Consider the following 15,915-nt stretch of genomic DNA (forward strand, 5'->3'; position numbering starts at 1 on the left):
AAATTAGGAGAAAAGGACTCCTAATGCTTTTAATTCCTAATATATTTCTGCTGTCTTCCTGTAAGACAGTCCTTGAAACTCAGCTTTGTTATTCTCTTTCTGGATTATCCCATGATATTTGAACAGAAGGACATTTTCCTTGCCAAAGTAATTTTGGACAGACAGCCCATAGGAAAACCTTACAGTTTAAACTGTATTCAAACCACTTTTATTTCTTGACATTCCTGGACCAAGCTGCCTGCTCACATTGTCAGAACCATGGTGTTAAACCTGACTATTGCTGTAACAAGCAATTTTCAATCAATGCACTCAGAGAAAGAGTAAATTGATTTTTTTATCCTGATCATTGGCATTGTTCCCTGCTTTTCTTAGGCATTATTCTGTTACAATGTTGTGCTCTAAACACCTTCTTTAGACTTAAGAGGATCTGTCTACCATAATTACTACTGGTTTTATACTAGTTCAGCTCTAATTATTTAATTTCAGAAAAATGTCTGAGCAGTTCTAGAGTTAATTGTCTCCCCAGGCATTGTTCATTTCTATAGTTTTTTTGAAATGGATATTCAATAGTAAAAGTCCAACCAGAGATTCGTTTCTAGACATTTTTGTCCTAGACATTTTATTTGGGGGGTTCATGCATTGAAATTCACTGTGTTTTTTTGTAGTACTGAATAGGTGAAAATTACAGTCTCTTCAGGTTTTTTTCTCAAAGAATTTGGGGTTGGTCTGCTGCATGTGTCAAGAAAAACTCCATTAAAGTTAGGCTGTAAAAGGGAGATTGGACTTTGAACACAAGGAAACCATACAAACTTTTAAGGAATGTTGTTACTTATTACTACAGTACATTTTTTTAAACTTGAAATATTATTTTTCTTCAGAGGAGGCTTGGGGAGAGAGAAGTTTGGTGTTGTGTTCTTAATCTCTGTTCTGTTTAAACTTGATTGTCTTCAGGGGATACAGCAGTGCTTGAACTTGCTCCTGTTGAAATCACTGGGGCCAGGACTGCACTCTCAGTGATTAATTGGCAACGGGAGGTTTTATCTGCTGAGATTGCTGCCAAATCCTCTCCTGTTTTAAACAGCTCTGAAATTGTTTTAAAGCAGTTCTGAGCTATGCTGAAGACTGGATATAACCTCCTCAAAATCACTGTTCCCCGAGTATGAAGTACTCCATCATGGAGTAATGTACACACACAAATCTTCCCAGGCTCAGCCCAGTGAAATGTTCCAAGACAACACATTAAGATTATAATATTTTAAGTATATATTGATGTAATAAAACATTCTCACACTGATAGAGCTGCTGACTGAGGTTTAAATGCACAGGAGGGAAAGAGTAACTCCACAATAGCAGTGTGCTTCCCTCAACAGCCAGCACAATTCTTTAAGAGTGAATTTTGTGGCATTTCTGTTCCCCTGACCTGCTGAGCTTTTCCCAGATCTTTTTCTGTCCCTACAGACATCATGTGAAAACACCTGAGAATTCAGAGCTCCCCTCACAAGCAGTAATAACATAAACTGGGAATGAATGAAACTCTCCCAAATCCCCATGGAGTTATTTAGTTAGTTGGGGTGGGGTCCTGTAGATCAATTGTGAAAAATGCAGGTTTTGCTCATCCAGTTCTTCAATAGATTAACCAGTGTATGCCATAATGTTGTCCCATTTATTTTAGAGTAAATTCACTCCAGTGCATAACATATTGACAATATTTCTGCACCAGCTCAGCCATACTGGCTGTTAAGGACAGCAACTGCTAATAGAGGCCAAAGTTCTGATACTGAGTTGAAAGATAACAATACTTTACAGGGTTTTTTTAATTAAAATGCACAGGAATCAAAGTAGAAAATTACAAGAGCACAGCAGAAGTGCCAGCTGTCAAAAATCTCCACTAACACATCATATCATATTGTCTACCCACTCTTTTCTTTCCCTAGAGCATGAAATTTCACAATTTTCACACAATTCTCACATTACCATCTGCTTAATAATGAAGATAAATGTCATAAATAGGAAATAAAGACATTTCAGATTCTCCAAAAATGAAACAAACTATAATAATATTAAAGTGTGAATTACATTGCAGAGTGCTAAGATAATGTTTTGGATTACAGTGTTACTATAATCCTTTTTACATACCTTATTTCTAAATCATTCAATGCACAATCATTACTTTGCAAACTACAAGCCCTTTATCATGTGTATAGACTTTCAAATAAACATTACAAACATGCTGAAAATCCATCCATTAAATAAACATAGGTTAACCAAAAGATAATATTCATCATCTTTTTATAGTATCTTTCCCAATTTAAATGTCATTATTGAAATTATTTGAACACTACATATCTCAGAAGCAGCTCACTGGTACCAAATTGGTCTGTTCAGCCTGCAGAGACTTTAGAGCTGAACAACTCTCCTGAAAGCAAACAAGAGGATGTTTAATGTTGCACTTACATTCCAAGATCTATCTGGCACCTTTGGCTTCACTGATGCTTTCAGAGCCTCTTCAAACCATTCCTTCCATCTTCACCTGAGCAGTTTTCACCTGATTTTCCTCCTACTTCTCCTCAGACTCATGAAATGTAGGCTTTCTGTCCGGGACCCACCTTCATAACCTGCTCAACAACCAACTTGCCTCCACCCCAGGCGAGAAAGAAAACAAGTTACACCTCCTCCCCCTGCTCCTGCCAGGCTGCCAAGGCTCTCTGCCTGCCATAAATCCACTACTAATGGTTTTTACAAATCCAGCCCCAGAGAACATCATTTTTGGGTCAAATTTATCTCACTTCTACCGTTTCTTGGCTCATTTCTAAGCAGTGCTTCTTGCTAAAATGGTGCAGTGAAACTGTGTCAATAACACACTGGAGTTATGCATGTGTTGTTTTCAAGGGAAAATTAGTATTTGGGGGAATATCTATTCTGCATTTTGTGTCCAGGTTTGTTTATGTTTAAGCTCATCTTTCATTTTCTCCCATTACCCTTGAAAGCAGTCAGAAATACCTGCTAGCAAATGTTGATGTGCCTGTTCAGGTTATGGTGAAATCATTTCCCATTTAATCATCCTGAAGGGTGGAGACGTGACAAAAACCCTTTGAAATGTGATGTTGCAAGAAGTACTGGTTTATGGGCGAGCTAATTGTTATTATTAACTCTGATTGTCCATTCCAGCAATGCTTCCACAGAGGGGTGCTCAGAAACACAAAGACAGAGTATTTATCATTAGTGGCAACTCCAAGGGATTAATGAGTTTCTGTAAACACCACTGGTGCTTCTTGGGGCCACAAACCAAAGGAATGGTCCACTGTGGGTTTATTGCATTTGAATTCAGCATTGCTGGATCCAGCATGGAAGAGTCATTTCTGACATGGCTAAAAGGCAGGATTTCATAGGGCAGCAATATGTTGTCTGCTGACTTTTGTTCCATAAAATCTTGGACTTGGAAGCATAAAGCCTGTGATGAGCTGGAATGCACAGTTGCAAGATCAAGGGATATATTAACAACCCTGCTTTTTAAATATTTTTTTTTTTTTTTTTTTTTTTTTAATGAGGTTGGTGATCCAGCATTCTCTGGTCCCCAGAGCCCAGTTCAGAATCCAGTACATCTGAAGTTCATCAGTTCAAAATTTTAGTGTGCTCTTCCTTAAAAACAAAGTGTGGGCATTGCACAATTGATTGTCTTACAGACAACAAATTATGCAAGTTTTTTTGTTTAGGCTCTCTGCCATGAATTTAAGAGCAGGGATCCTGTGGGAGCTGGCAATACATCCTCACTTCTGCTAGCTGCATTATTTCCTCATCAAAACAAACTGAACTCACATTTGGGGCTATTCCATTTCTAAGCTAAGGCCAGAAAATGCCACAAAGTGAAAGTGAAGAAGCTGCCTTGCAAAACCATTGTCTGGCAGAAACTTTGGGGAAAATGACCTTCAGTAATCCGTGGATGATGATTTCTGATTTTTTATCAGTGTGCATGCACAGCAGAATCCCTCTGTTTGGCTCAGTTGTGTAAGGTTTGCAAAGCCACACAGGCAATCCTGCACTGGTGGCAGAACTGTGAGCCCTGTGAGAGGGCAGTGACACCAACACAGCCACAGCTCTGATCTCTGGGGCTGCAGTGACCCTGACAGCACTGCCATTGCCCCTCTGGGTCCATTTTCTGACCCATTCTTGTGTCTAAATTAGGATTCACTAATTCACTTCTATCCCAGCTGTCCCAAGCATTCCTTCTTCACTGCAAGCTGTTCCCACCTTTGCAGAGGCTGATCTGCTCTGTTCCTGTATGAAGTGTAAACCACCAGCTCTGAGGGAATTCCACCTGCTCTGATGTCTCTATTTATTCTCTTTGATTTCATGATAGAACTGGTGGGGAAGGAGTACTCACATCAGGCTGCTTTACTGTTGTTTGCTGGAATTTCCCCTGTGGCTCCTCATCCACACTTCAGACTCATCCAGAGAGAGATTGTCCTTTCTTCATCAAAACAGGATTTAACCCAGGAGGACTGGAAGACTCAAACTAGGGGAAAATACAACTCAGACTTAAAGGTAAGCTATGCAGTGGGTTAATAAGTTAGGTATTTCAGTAAGATTCAAATAATTTGTCATGAGTGATCAAATGTAATCCCACTACACTACACAGATATGATAATTTCTCGTGTATTGAAGACATGCTACCTTAGGTATTTGTAGAAGACAATTTATTTTGAAGTCATTTTACTTTATGGCACAAATACTGACAATTTAAGACAAAATGTTTTATGCTCCTTGCTCTCACATGATTGATGTTACACATAAAGCATTGCAAAGCTCTGCTGAAGCACTGAGCATACTATTACACAGCAGTTATTCCCATAGGAGAGAAAGAGGAGGAGTTCAGAATTTTACTTTTCTCTGATCTTGATGTAAGAGTGCAAAACCATTCCCAATTTCTGCATATTCCAACAATATCACAGAGATCTGCAAGAACGACTGACCTATGACAGTCCTTTGGCTTTTGCTTTCTCACGAATTCTAGAGGAACAAATCCCAAGATCTGGGGGGCAAACCATAACCCATCATGAGAATTAATAAACAAGGAATGATTTTCAAGTGCACAACTTGATGGGAAGGACGTTGCTTGGTAACATCAGCAGCTGGATCTGCTGTAAAACCGTGATGTCGCTTGGCAACGGAAAGCTGAGCTGGATTTTTGTGAGTTGTGAAGGAGTGTTTTCATGCCCTTCCCCCAAGAAAACCAGAAGCTGCCTATGGAGATCTCATCACTGAGCCCATGTAGGACTGAGATTCAGAGGGCAGCAGAGGATGCAGCCCAGCCTTGACTGATGTGCCCCACTAAGACATGAAAGCATGTTTTAAAAAACAGGTTATGAAAGCTAAAATTTTTTTCTTTCCACTTCTGTCCAATTTTCAATAAGGATGACAATCTGGCCTGGAAAAATCCAATTGATGACATACTTCCATTGCTTCTAATCAGCCCCATGTGGAAATTCAGGGCACTCCTGCATCCTTCAGATGTTTAAGGTATGTTTTATGGCACAGAAGTGCAGAAGAAGGCACATATTGCTTTGGAGATTAATGGAATTGCCCAGGGCCAAGTGGCAGAACTAGGATGTCAACACTGGCTTCCTCAACATGCTCCAGGAACCAAACTCTGCTGGGATTTGAGTTAATGTTGGAACCTCCATCAGGAGGTGCCCTTCCTAAGGAAATATAGGGGTGCTACATAATTTTGGTTCACTTTCTATCTATTAATATTTTCCCAGCTGTAAAAAGAAAGTCTATCATTTCAGCTCTTAACAGAACTTTCCTAATACTATACAGTTTCAATAATAAATAAAAGTGATTATGGGAATCTTAAGTTTGATTCTGTTGCATTCTACTTATCCCTTAACTGCCTCTCTGGAAGACAGGGGTCTCAGATAATTTTGTGTTTTATCTGATAGTCCCATGAGGATATCATGGCCATCTCAGGGTGCCTGAAATGGTGCTCAATGCCTACATCTGTGGATCTCAATAATCTTTCCCTTGTGCATTAAGCATTAAATGTTTTCAGATCACGTACATTCCCTTCTGCTGCACTGGTTGCAGATGTCAAAGTACTGCATTGGGCTTAGTCCTTAAAAGTGATGCCAAAAGCCTTTCATAAAATATATATGATCCAAATAAGAATATCCAAGTATTGGAACATTTCTCTTTCCAAACCACATTTATACCAGCAGTTTTTCACCAGATTCCATATGCAGCACTTCAGCCAGTGGGAAGGCTGTGGATCCAGATGAAACACAGAGCTCTGGGCACTGATTCTCTCTCTGTGTCCACATGCACATTCCAGCTATGGAGAGCTGGACACAGATTCCTGTCTAAGTTCTGAACACCCTCACCAGCTAATAGGGCTCAGGAGCTATAGGGGAGGCTGACCTACACAGCTCACCTGGTCAGTCTGTGCCTATCATTGTGCAGGACTGCACAATATTTCCTTATTATTACTGCTGGCCTTTTACAAACAGCTAATTATGATTTATGAGCAAAATCTCCCCAACACTTGTATTATGAGACATATATGACTGTATAAGTCAGGCCCACAGCCAACTTGACAAAGTTTACAGGTGTTTTCACACTCTAAATGCAACAGTCATTCAGTCAAAGTGAGGAATTTCTGTTCCTAAATCTCACAGCTGAGGCAGGCAGAACATGTTCTCTGACTTGGGGCAATATTCTGGAAGTAATGGTGGGAGGTCTGATGTGAGGGGAGGATTTTTAGAACCTGCTCTGGTGTCCAGTCTCTGCTCAGAGAGACAAAAATCTGAGTTACATGAGGCACAGGAGGAAACAAGGTGGGGATCTGTTGGCATAACATGTCTAGAGGCACATGTAGGGCTTGGGAAGAATGCATCACAGGATGAATTATTTCTTGCCTCTTTTCAGTCCTTCCTCCTTCAAATCTTTTTCTTGCTTTCCCTTCTGAGTTTACCTGTTTCTCTGTTCGTGCATTCCCTTTTTTCTCCAAGAGGCTCAGTGGAAATAGGAGGGAGAGCAGAGCAGCCACAGGGATGGGCAGGGCAGGGAAGAGGCAGATCTAAAGCTGCTCAGGGGGAAGGGATTCCTTTTGCTTGTTCTGCTTTAGCTGTGAGCTCTGAACCAGCTGTCAGCAGCAGTCTCTCCCTCTCTGTGGATGGCAGCACTATTTAATCCCCCCCTTTGCTGGCATGAGGTGTGTGTTGACATGTCAGGGTTGGCAGGGTGCAGCTGCTCCCTGGGCTTTGTGCTCACACACCCTCCATGCCCACACAAACATCCCAGGAGAGCAGGACTCGTTCTCAGGCTCCTGGAAAGCCTCCAGCACTCAGAGACTCTCCTTGGGCTCAGGGGAGGATGTTTATTGGTTTTCTTTCTGCTGACACAACCATGTACCACACAGACACACATATATATATATACATGCATATATTACATATGTATAAATGCAGATCTTTTATGCAGATTATATCCTTCACCCTCAGTTAGAGGCCATTTAGCCTGAAGCTGTTCTTAATTATTTCATGATAGCTGTTAGATCACTGAGTGAGAATAAATTAGATAAAAACTCAGCTATTGGGTATTTCACAGTTGTCAATACTCCTACTCCAGAAATGCTGTGTTTTATCAGTAGTGAGAGCAGGCTGTGAAAATAAATCTCTCAGGAGAGCTGCACATCAAGACAACTCATTAATAGCCAGACAGGGGTTAGATTTCATATTCTAGTCCAAGCAACTGTATTAGGTTTTTGCAGGACTAACTCTGGGAACTGAGTCACTGACCCCTGAAATTGCAGTCAAGATAGAGCTCATAAGTTGTTTACAAAGAATCCCGAGTTTGGATAAAAAATGTTTACTTTGAAACTAAATTTATGGAGTTTCTTCAGTCCTCTGCACCACGAAAATGGTTAGATTAAGTAAACACAGCACTTAGATGTACTGTAAGCATTTGGTTGGGTTCCTTGTGCAAGTTCCTCACCCATTCAAAAAGCAGGAGAATGCTGCTGACATTTTAGAAAAGCAGAAATTGAGGCTCAGGGGGGGTTGAGTGATCAGGCCATTAATATGTTGTGTAATCCTGGGCTTTGCAGGAAAGAACTGCTGGTGTTCAGCCCTTAGAATAATGATACAGAATGAAGATGATTACTGGTTTGATTTAGCACTACTGTTCTAAAAGAGGAGATTATATTTTACATGGAATATTCTCTAGATTACAGACTTTTCTAAGTATGATCTAACCCTGCACAAAAAGACTCCATCACATTTCAAAGCCAATCAGGACCAAAATCCTTCCTCAGGCTTATTTGTACAGTCAGCCAAGAGCAATTTTGTGCAGAGTAACATCATCCTCAAAGATATCATATATAAAACCCAAACAACCCAACAGTAAGGCTAAAATAATTTTATGTGCTTTCCCTCAAAGGATAATAATTGCATAAAAATAAGAATGCTTCCTTACAGACATTACCATAGTTTCATACCTGTTACCATGTTAAAACTAATGTAATGAATTCATGTTTAAGGTGAATTATAAACCTATTTTCCCCCCATTCCTTTGATTCAACTAGGCAGAATTGCAAAACAAGATTGAGAGAAGTCAATTACAGCCAGCCTGTGTATTTATGATGACCTGGTGATAACAAATGGTGCCTGGACTGCATTATCCCCCTCTAGACTGGGTTTGATGTTTGCCTCTGTGGCAGTGGCTTTTTTAGAAGATGATCTAATCCTGTGCTGGTGGGAAGTGGTCCTGGTGATCCCTGGTGGTTGGTGCAGATAAAGTTACCTAAGCTGCTCTGTTGTTACAGATGGCACAACTCTTCATCCTTCTGACAGGCCTAAACCTAATCAGCTTCACCTAATGACAGGTTTAAACTCTTATAACTTACTGCCTTCTCCAGCTGGGTCTCCGCTATTTATATTCACCTTCTCATTTTCCACTAATATGAACAATATCCAGTTTCAGAAGTTCACTTTTAATTTACAGGTGTATTTTTGCATTGGCATTTCATCAGCATTAAGGAATATGCTAGTTGCAGGCTTTACAGTACCTTAACTCAAATCTCAGTTTTGGTTTGGGGAGGGTTCCCTGGAGACCAGGCTCACAAAATAGTTGTTATACATAATTATGCACTGGCACTTTGAAGCAGGGATTGTAACACTGAATATACAAAATTTCTACTTTAAACAGGAAACCATGACAGCATGGTCAGTCACTAGTACCAAAATGTGGATATTAAATATTTCAAGTCAGTGGAATGACCACAAAATAATGCCTACAATTGCTTGCCCAGTTTAAAGTTCATGTGGATAAAGATTTAGGTTTTTTCCTGTATCCAAATGTGAGTCTTTTCCTCTTGTTTGAGTAAACTCTTAAAAGATTACTTGGTGGACTCCTGTGCATCTAGAAAGGAGTAATATTTTTCTCTGACTCAAACCTCTTTAAATTTCATATGTAAAACCAGAACTTGCCACAAAATGATATTGTGAGATTTTACAATATATTAGTACAAAATGCATAACTTCTGAAACTCTTGAAATATTTTTACCAGTAGAAATGGTTTAATAGTGCCCTGACTGAAATATTGTTTTGGGCTGGTGAATCTTCATGCAGGAACTAAATATTGCACATAGGAAAATTAAGAAATATTAAGGCTCATTGATCAGAATGCAAGAATATTTCCATAGTTAGTGCTCCTGACACATTTCACCCCTTGGTGTGAGCACTGTGTGATTTAAGAGTCTACCAAACAAACTGAAAAAAAACCCCACTTTATGTAGACCATGAATTTAAACCTTCTGCCCCTCGTATCATGCAGAGATTTTCATATGGGTTCAATAAATCTGTGTGATGCTCCAAAAGTGTGGCTAAAATCAGGTCTTTCTCATCAAGAAAGTGGTTAAGTATCATTTTCAGCTTACAGTTGCAAGTGGCATGGAAACTCTGAGTAACAGGCAATGCAAAAAGTAGGCATGCAACTTATCTCCACAGATCCTAATAATTACTGTATTTTCAATAGTGTCAATATGCTGCAGATATAAAACACAGGCACAGCAATAAAGGCAACAGATCACACTGCTGTCAGAACTCACAGCTTTGCACAATGGAGCACAGATATCCCCCTGAAGTGCTGGAGAATTCATGCTAAAAGCACACACTAAAACCTAGGCAGATAAGGTCAAAACCTGCAGATTTATGAAGCTGTGCTGTAAAAACTGGGATTTTGATACTCATGAACAGCTTCTTTGTACCTTCCCACCCCTTCCCTTACAGCAGCAATTTTGTTTCTGGCTTCAACCAGGAGTTGCTCACAATGTCAGCTTGTCAACATCAAAAATTGTTTGTGCTTCAGAAGACCTAGAAGGATCCTCTCTGTGACAGAAGATGTAGAAGGATCCTCTCTGTGTTTTTTGGAGGGTTTGTGAACCTTGAGTGCATAGAAATGGTGCTGTTTGGCTGACATGTCACAGAATCACAGAAAATAGAGCTGAGGAACAAATCCTTCCCTATTTTAGTATCTCCCCAAAAGAGGTATTTTTAACAGGTCTGCTGGAGGAATGGGACAAAATGTTCTGAAATAATGTTTACCAAATAATTCCTTTATCTCAGTTGGTCAATTCCTCATATCTATTCTGCAGAAACATCTATAGTGTTGGTTCTCTGATAAAGTTTCCTGGTTTGTTTCATTGTTTCTAGGGAGATTATCTCATCATTCTGCTGTTTTACTCACAATTCTACTTGTCCAATTCCCTTCTAAAATATTCCTGTAGAAAATATGGCAGCTGTTCATAACAAAACAAAAATATTAGCACTATATTAATCACATTATGTTTTGGTAGCAAGAAAAAGCTGGTTTCACCCAGTCAGGTTGCCATGAACCAGCAAATCTTTTCTGATTACTTATACTCAGAAAAGCAGACTTCATCTAGATAATAAAATAAATCATTCTTACCTTTTATTTATGCATGGACCCATTAAAGTCCTACAAAACTTCCCACAGCACACTACTGTTTACACATGAAGCAAATAAATATAAATATAAATATCTGAATCCATTTGCAAGGACTCAGAGCTGGCTGAAACTTGGGTTTGACCAGGAATAAAGAGTGCTGCTTGGATCTTATTCTTGCTGGGAAACCAGGGAAGTAAATGAGTCTGTCAAGTCCTAACTAGCATTTAATGACAAATTTAATTTGGCAAGAATATATAGTTCAGTATTTTGTCAAGCTTGCTGAGGCTTGTACATTCTGTATATGGATCTTGACCAACTGCTGTATTTTCATTAAAGAGCTTCTAAAGAAAACATACACAACTAAAATCAAACTTTGTTTCACCATGTGATTTTTAGAACACAGTACTTAAAAGGGATTATGTCTAGAAAAATAAAAACTGTAATCTCTGATGGCTCAACACTTATCCTGGCTGTCAGCAGGGCAGCTCTTCAAACCATTAGTTTCTGCAATTAAATGTGGAATCAATTAACTGCACTTAAGCCATTCATTTAGCATTAAGCCTAGATCATAGAAGTAGGGTAAAATGTTTCTCTTTCCAGACTTGTTATGGACTTTACTGATAAAACCCCAACTAGAATGTAAGTTTGGTCAGCTTAGATTGGTTTTTCCCCAGCATAGGTTGCTTCCCACAGATAGTTAAAATGCTTGATGAAAACACTAACTAGGTAATTCCTGCATGTGCAAAGTGATCTCCTCAGGCCAGGGTACCCAAGCCTGTCATTGTCACTGGACTGTGCCTTAGAGATGGAAAAATGACTGGGTGTGATGCAGATGGAGATGCAGATGTCAGGTTACTTAAAACTAAAGCAATGAGGATTAGATCATCCACCCATAGGCACATCTGACTTTTCTGGTCAACTACCAGCACGTTTTCCTGTCCAAAATCCTTATAAAACAAGATTTATAGATTTTATGTATTAGCATTGAATTAAACTTTCAATCTGTAATGAAAACATTTTGACATGAAGGGATGGAATTATTTTTTTAACTCTTGTATGTATACTGTGGGTTTCTAATCCATCTTCTGGACTGTGTAAAGGGGAAAAAGTCTTTTCCTAGGCAATTAGGAGCTTGATCCTGAATAGTTGAATCACAAGGACAAAACTCAAGCTATAAATACTCTGTTTTTAAGGTAAGATCATATTTTGTGGGAAATATCTGCTGTATAATACAGATAGAAGCATGCCTGCCATTGTCACCCTGTGCCTGTCAATAAGATCGTCAGTTTTGGCTGAAGATAAACCCATTTTTTTAAACTTGCAGTTTCCAAAACATTATGATAATATAAACCCTGTTAAATAATAAAATCCAGAAATAATAATATAAACCCCGTTAAATAATAAAATCCAGAAATAACTGAAGTGGCCATGGATTTACACGTTGACAACAGATTTCAGTATCATGTCATCAATGTTAAAAACAGTAACAATCAAAATTTTGCTAATCTTATTTTGATATAATTGGTTCTCCTAGTGTGTAAGATGGGAAGTGACTTAAACTACCTGAAGATCTGTAAGTTTTGGGTCACCAGAGGCAATATTGTATCTTCAACTGCTCAGTGTTGTGCTTTACAGTCTGAAACAAACTTTGCTGTGCATGAAAGACAAAACATTGTAGACAGTTCCCACTTAAGAACATCATCAAACATCTGCATAATCTGTCTAGTGAGCAGCCAGTTCATTTCATCCCTGAAATTCTGCATGACAAACACACATTCTTCTTGTTACATGGCAACTTCAAAACAAGAAGCAATACTTTGTGACACAAACCCTTAGAACTGTTTCTTAAAAAAAAAAAAAAAAAAAAAAAAGAAAAGAACAAGTGGAAGAGAGCCACATTTAACAACTCCAGCATTTGCAAATAGTTATGACAGTCTGTAATGTTGTAACTTGTTTTTAAAACAGCTATTTTAGGACATGCACATTTAATGATCAGTCTCTTGGTCTTAGAGAGATACTGACTAAACAAGACATCATCCTGTAGACACACTATATAGGGTATGGGATTGTAAAACAAGTTATACAAGAGATCATGAAACTACAGAACCTCAAAGGAGACACTCTTTTTTTCTGGTACAGAGAAAAAAAAAATCTTTTATTTGTCAGACACTCCCTTTGCCTTTTTGTAATTCTAAAGCATAATTAGTAAACTGTTTTGAGTCTAGACAATTTTAAATTTAAAGAACTAATAAAAAATTACTTACCCAATTTTCCTCTAGACCAAAAATGAAAATGCACCACTCTGTCCCTGAGTTTTATAACCTTCTGCACTCCTTCCCTCCTAGCTGGTGTGTGGATCCCCTTTCTCCCTGGATCACATGAAAGTGTTCTATTAATGTGAATTGGCTGATGTTTGAGAACACTATGCTGGAGAGCTATGAAGTGTAAGGAATCTGACCCAGGGAGCTGTGGGGCTATGACACATCAGTTCTTACAGGAATTCTCAGTTGCTAGATGGGAATGACACGGGACAGGTCCTGTACACTGGTGCAGCACGTTGGCACCATCGTTGTTGTTGTTGGGATATGGATTCCCTAAAGCAGGGAGACAAGTTCCATGTTAAACCAAGGGAACTGCAATTTTACCCTCTGGCTTTTCACTCCAGGACTGTAACTCCCAAGTATCAGGCTGTCCCTTTCACCTGACCTCCCAAGCAAAGGTTGGGAAATGGATCCATTTTGCACGTGACAAATGTAAATAACAACGCTGCTGAAAGTGAGTGCCTTAGGAAAACCAGTGCTCTGCATATTTCCTAAGGAATGCCTTCTGCAGCTCAGGATAAACATTCAAAGCCTAGGAATGCTGGCAGATTACCTGGCAGGATGGAGAGGAGAAAGAAGTCTTCTGCCTCTGTTGCATTCTTCATCCCTGTGCCTGTGCTCAGTTTTCTCTTGCCCACATGGGCAGAAAAGAGGGAAGGCAGCTTTGCCTCTTCCCACATGGATGAGCTGGAGCTTTCAGCCACTGGTTTGGGTGGAGTGGTTGGAGCTGGAGTGTCACACGTGGGAGCCTTTCAGGGAACCAAGCCATGCCACTTCAGCAGAGAGCTGTGTCACCCCTAAACCCCCAAAGCACACGTCACTGCAATAGAAACCCGCGCCAATCACAGAAATGTCTTTTAAGCAGAGCATGTTTTCACTTACATGGTACTTTTGGAAAATCCTCCCTTGGAATACACTGTTCCAGAAAGGAAAAAACCATTGCTTTCCTAATAGGTTGTGAGTTATAGGCTTTTAGACACATAAACATAAATATATGCACATCAGCACAAGAGATGAAGAAATGATTGCTGGGACAGGATTAAACCTGTCACAGAAGTGCTTAGGTTTCAGTCAGTTGTTTGCATGGTATTGGCAAAATCTAAGAGGTGAGAATTTCTAGAAACTGCTATAAAAAAAAAAAAAAGAATTTTCTGTGAATACAGAAATGATTAGCATATTAAAATTTTTATGTCCAAAAAATTGCCATGAAGTTATGCAAAATACGTGCACAAATCTTTAGAACATGAATCAGCTTTCTGCTTTTGCAAAAATCTGACATTGTTTCGCATTTGCTTTTAATTTGTTTATTCCTCCATTCAAGACATGCTGGATGGACCACCAAGGCTGCAGCTGTTCTGGCTATTCTCCACTCTGAGGCTCCATTGATATATGAACATATATTTCTTACTCCTTCTTGCAAAGATTTTATTTTATTTTATTTTATTTTATATTTTATTTTATTTTATTTTATTTTATTTTATTTTATTTTATTTTATTTTATTTTTCTACATTGCTCTTTGATTGTAGGGAAAAAGTGGAAGGTTTTCAGCATTTTGGCCTCCAGCAATGTGACTTCCACATGTTGTTGTTGGTGTCAGTCTTTCACTTAATGAAACCTTCCAAATCCTTAAAAAGAAATCATTTCTGATGCCAGTGATGGTTTGATCCTACCAGGATTTTTCCCTTGACATTCCACCAAACTGAGCCTGGTTTTTTCATAGTTCTATAAATAATTTTTCTTTCATATTCCTCTGAAAATACCATCTTAGACTGGCACAATGAATATGGTGATGTGCTGGCTGTAACCTAACCCACACTGCTGAGGGAATATCTGGTTCCAGATTTTCACCTCCCACAGGATTATTTGTAAATACAGAAATAAAAGTTGCTGCAAGAACCAAGCATACTAATTCATACTTCTGCATTACTAAAACAACTTTTTAAATTAGCTGCACTCATTAAAAGAGTTTCCTCTCATCTGTGTTTGCTTGCAGAGCTGGCAGCTGAATGCCAAATATCTCATATGTTTTATTTCTGATGTTTTCAATTAGTCCAAGCCCCATTTCAGATAGCAGGATTGACTTTATATCAGGAACAGCCATCACTGAGAAACAGATCCTGTGTTGCCATGTTTTTAGACAACTAATTTCTTGCTTTATCCCTTCATCCTGAACAGAAGCATTTATTTTGGTGTAATCAAGGGAAATGCAAAAAGGTTCATGCTTTAAAATCATAAGCAACACTCCTGGGCAGTGACTAAAAGGTCTCATTTAAAGACAAATCTTTTTCCATTAATGCCTGGAAACATCTGCTAGCAAATCAGGAACATTCACATCAGGAGGCCAATTTCCAGAACTGGACAAGTGATTAGATTTGATAGTAAATGAAACAGTGGTAGATCCACACTTCAAGGGCTCTAGATAAGAGCACTGGTGTGCTGGGCAATTCTCAAGCTGAGATGCACTGTGAATCCCTCTTGTACTTCACTGCTTGGCACCATAAAAAATCGCATTATTGCTCTGTATTTGGTGACAATGGAAACTGACTTTTTCTTGCTCAAACGCAGTACCTGTATGATCATGGTATATAAAATTGTACAATGTTAGGAGTTAGAATTCAGTTGGAGGTCTG

This window comes from Catharus ustulatus, chromosome 8, assembly GCF_009819885.2.
Source record: "Catharus ustulatus isolate bCatUst1 chromosome 8, bCatUst1.pri.v2, whole genome shotgun sequence".
NCBI classification, from domain to species: domain Eukaryota; kingdom Metazoa; phylum Chordata; class Aves; order Passeriformes; family Turdidae; genus Catharus; species Catharus ustulatus.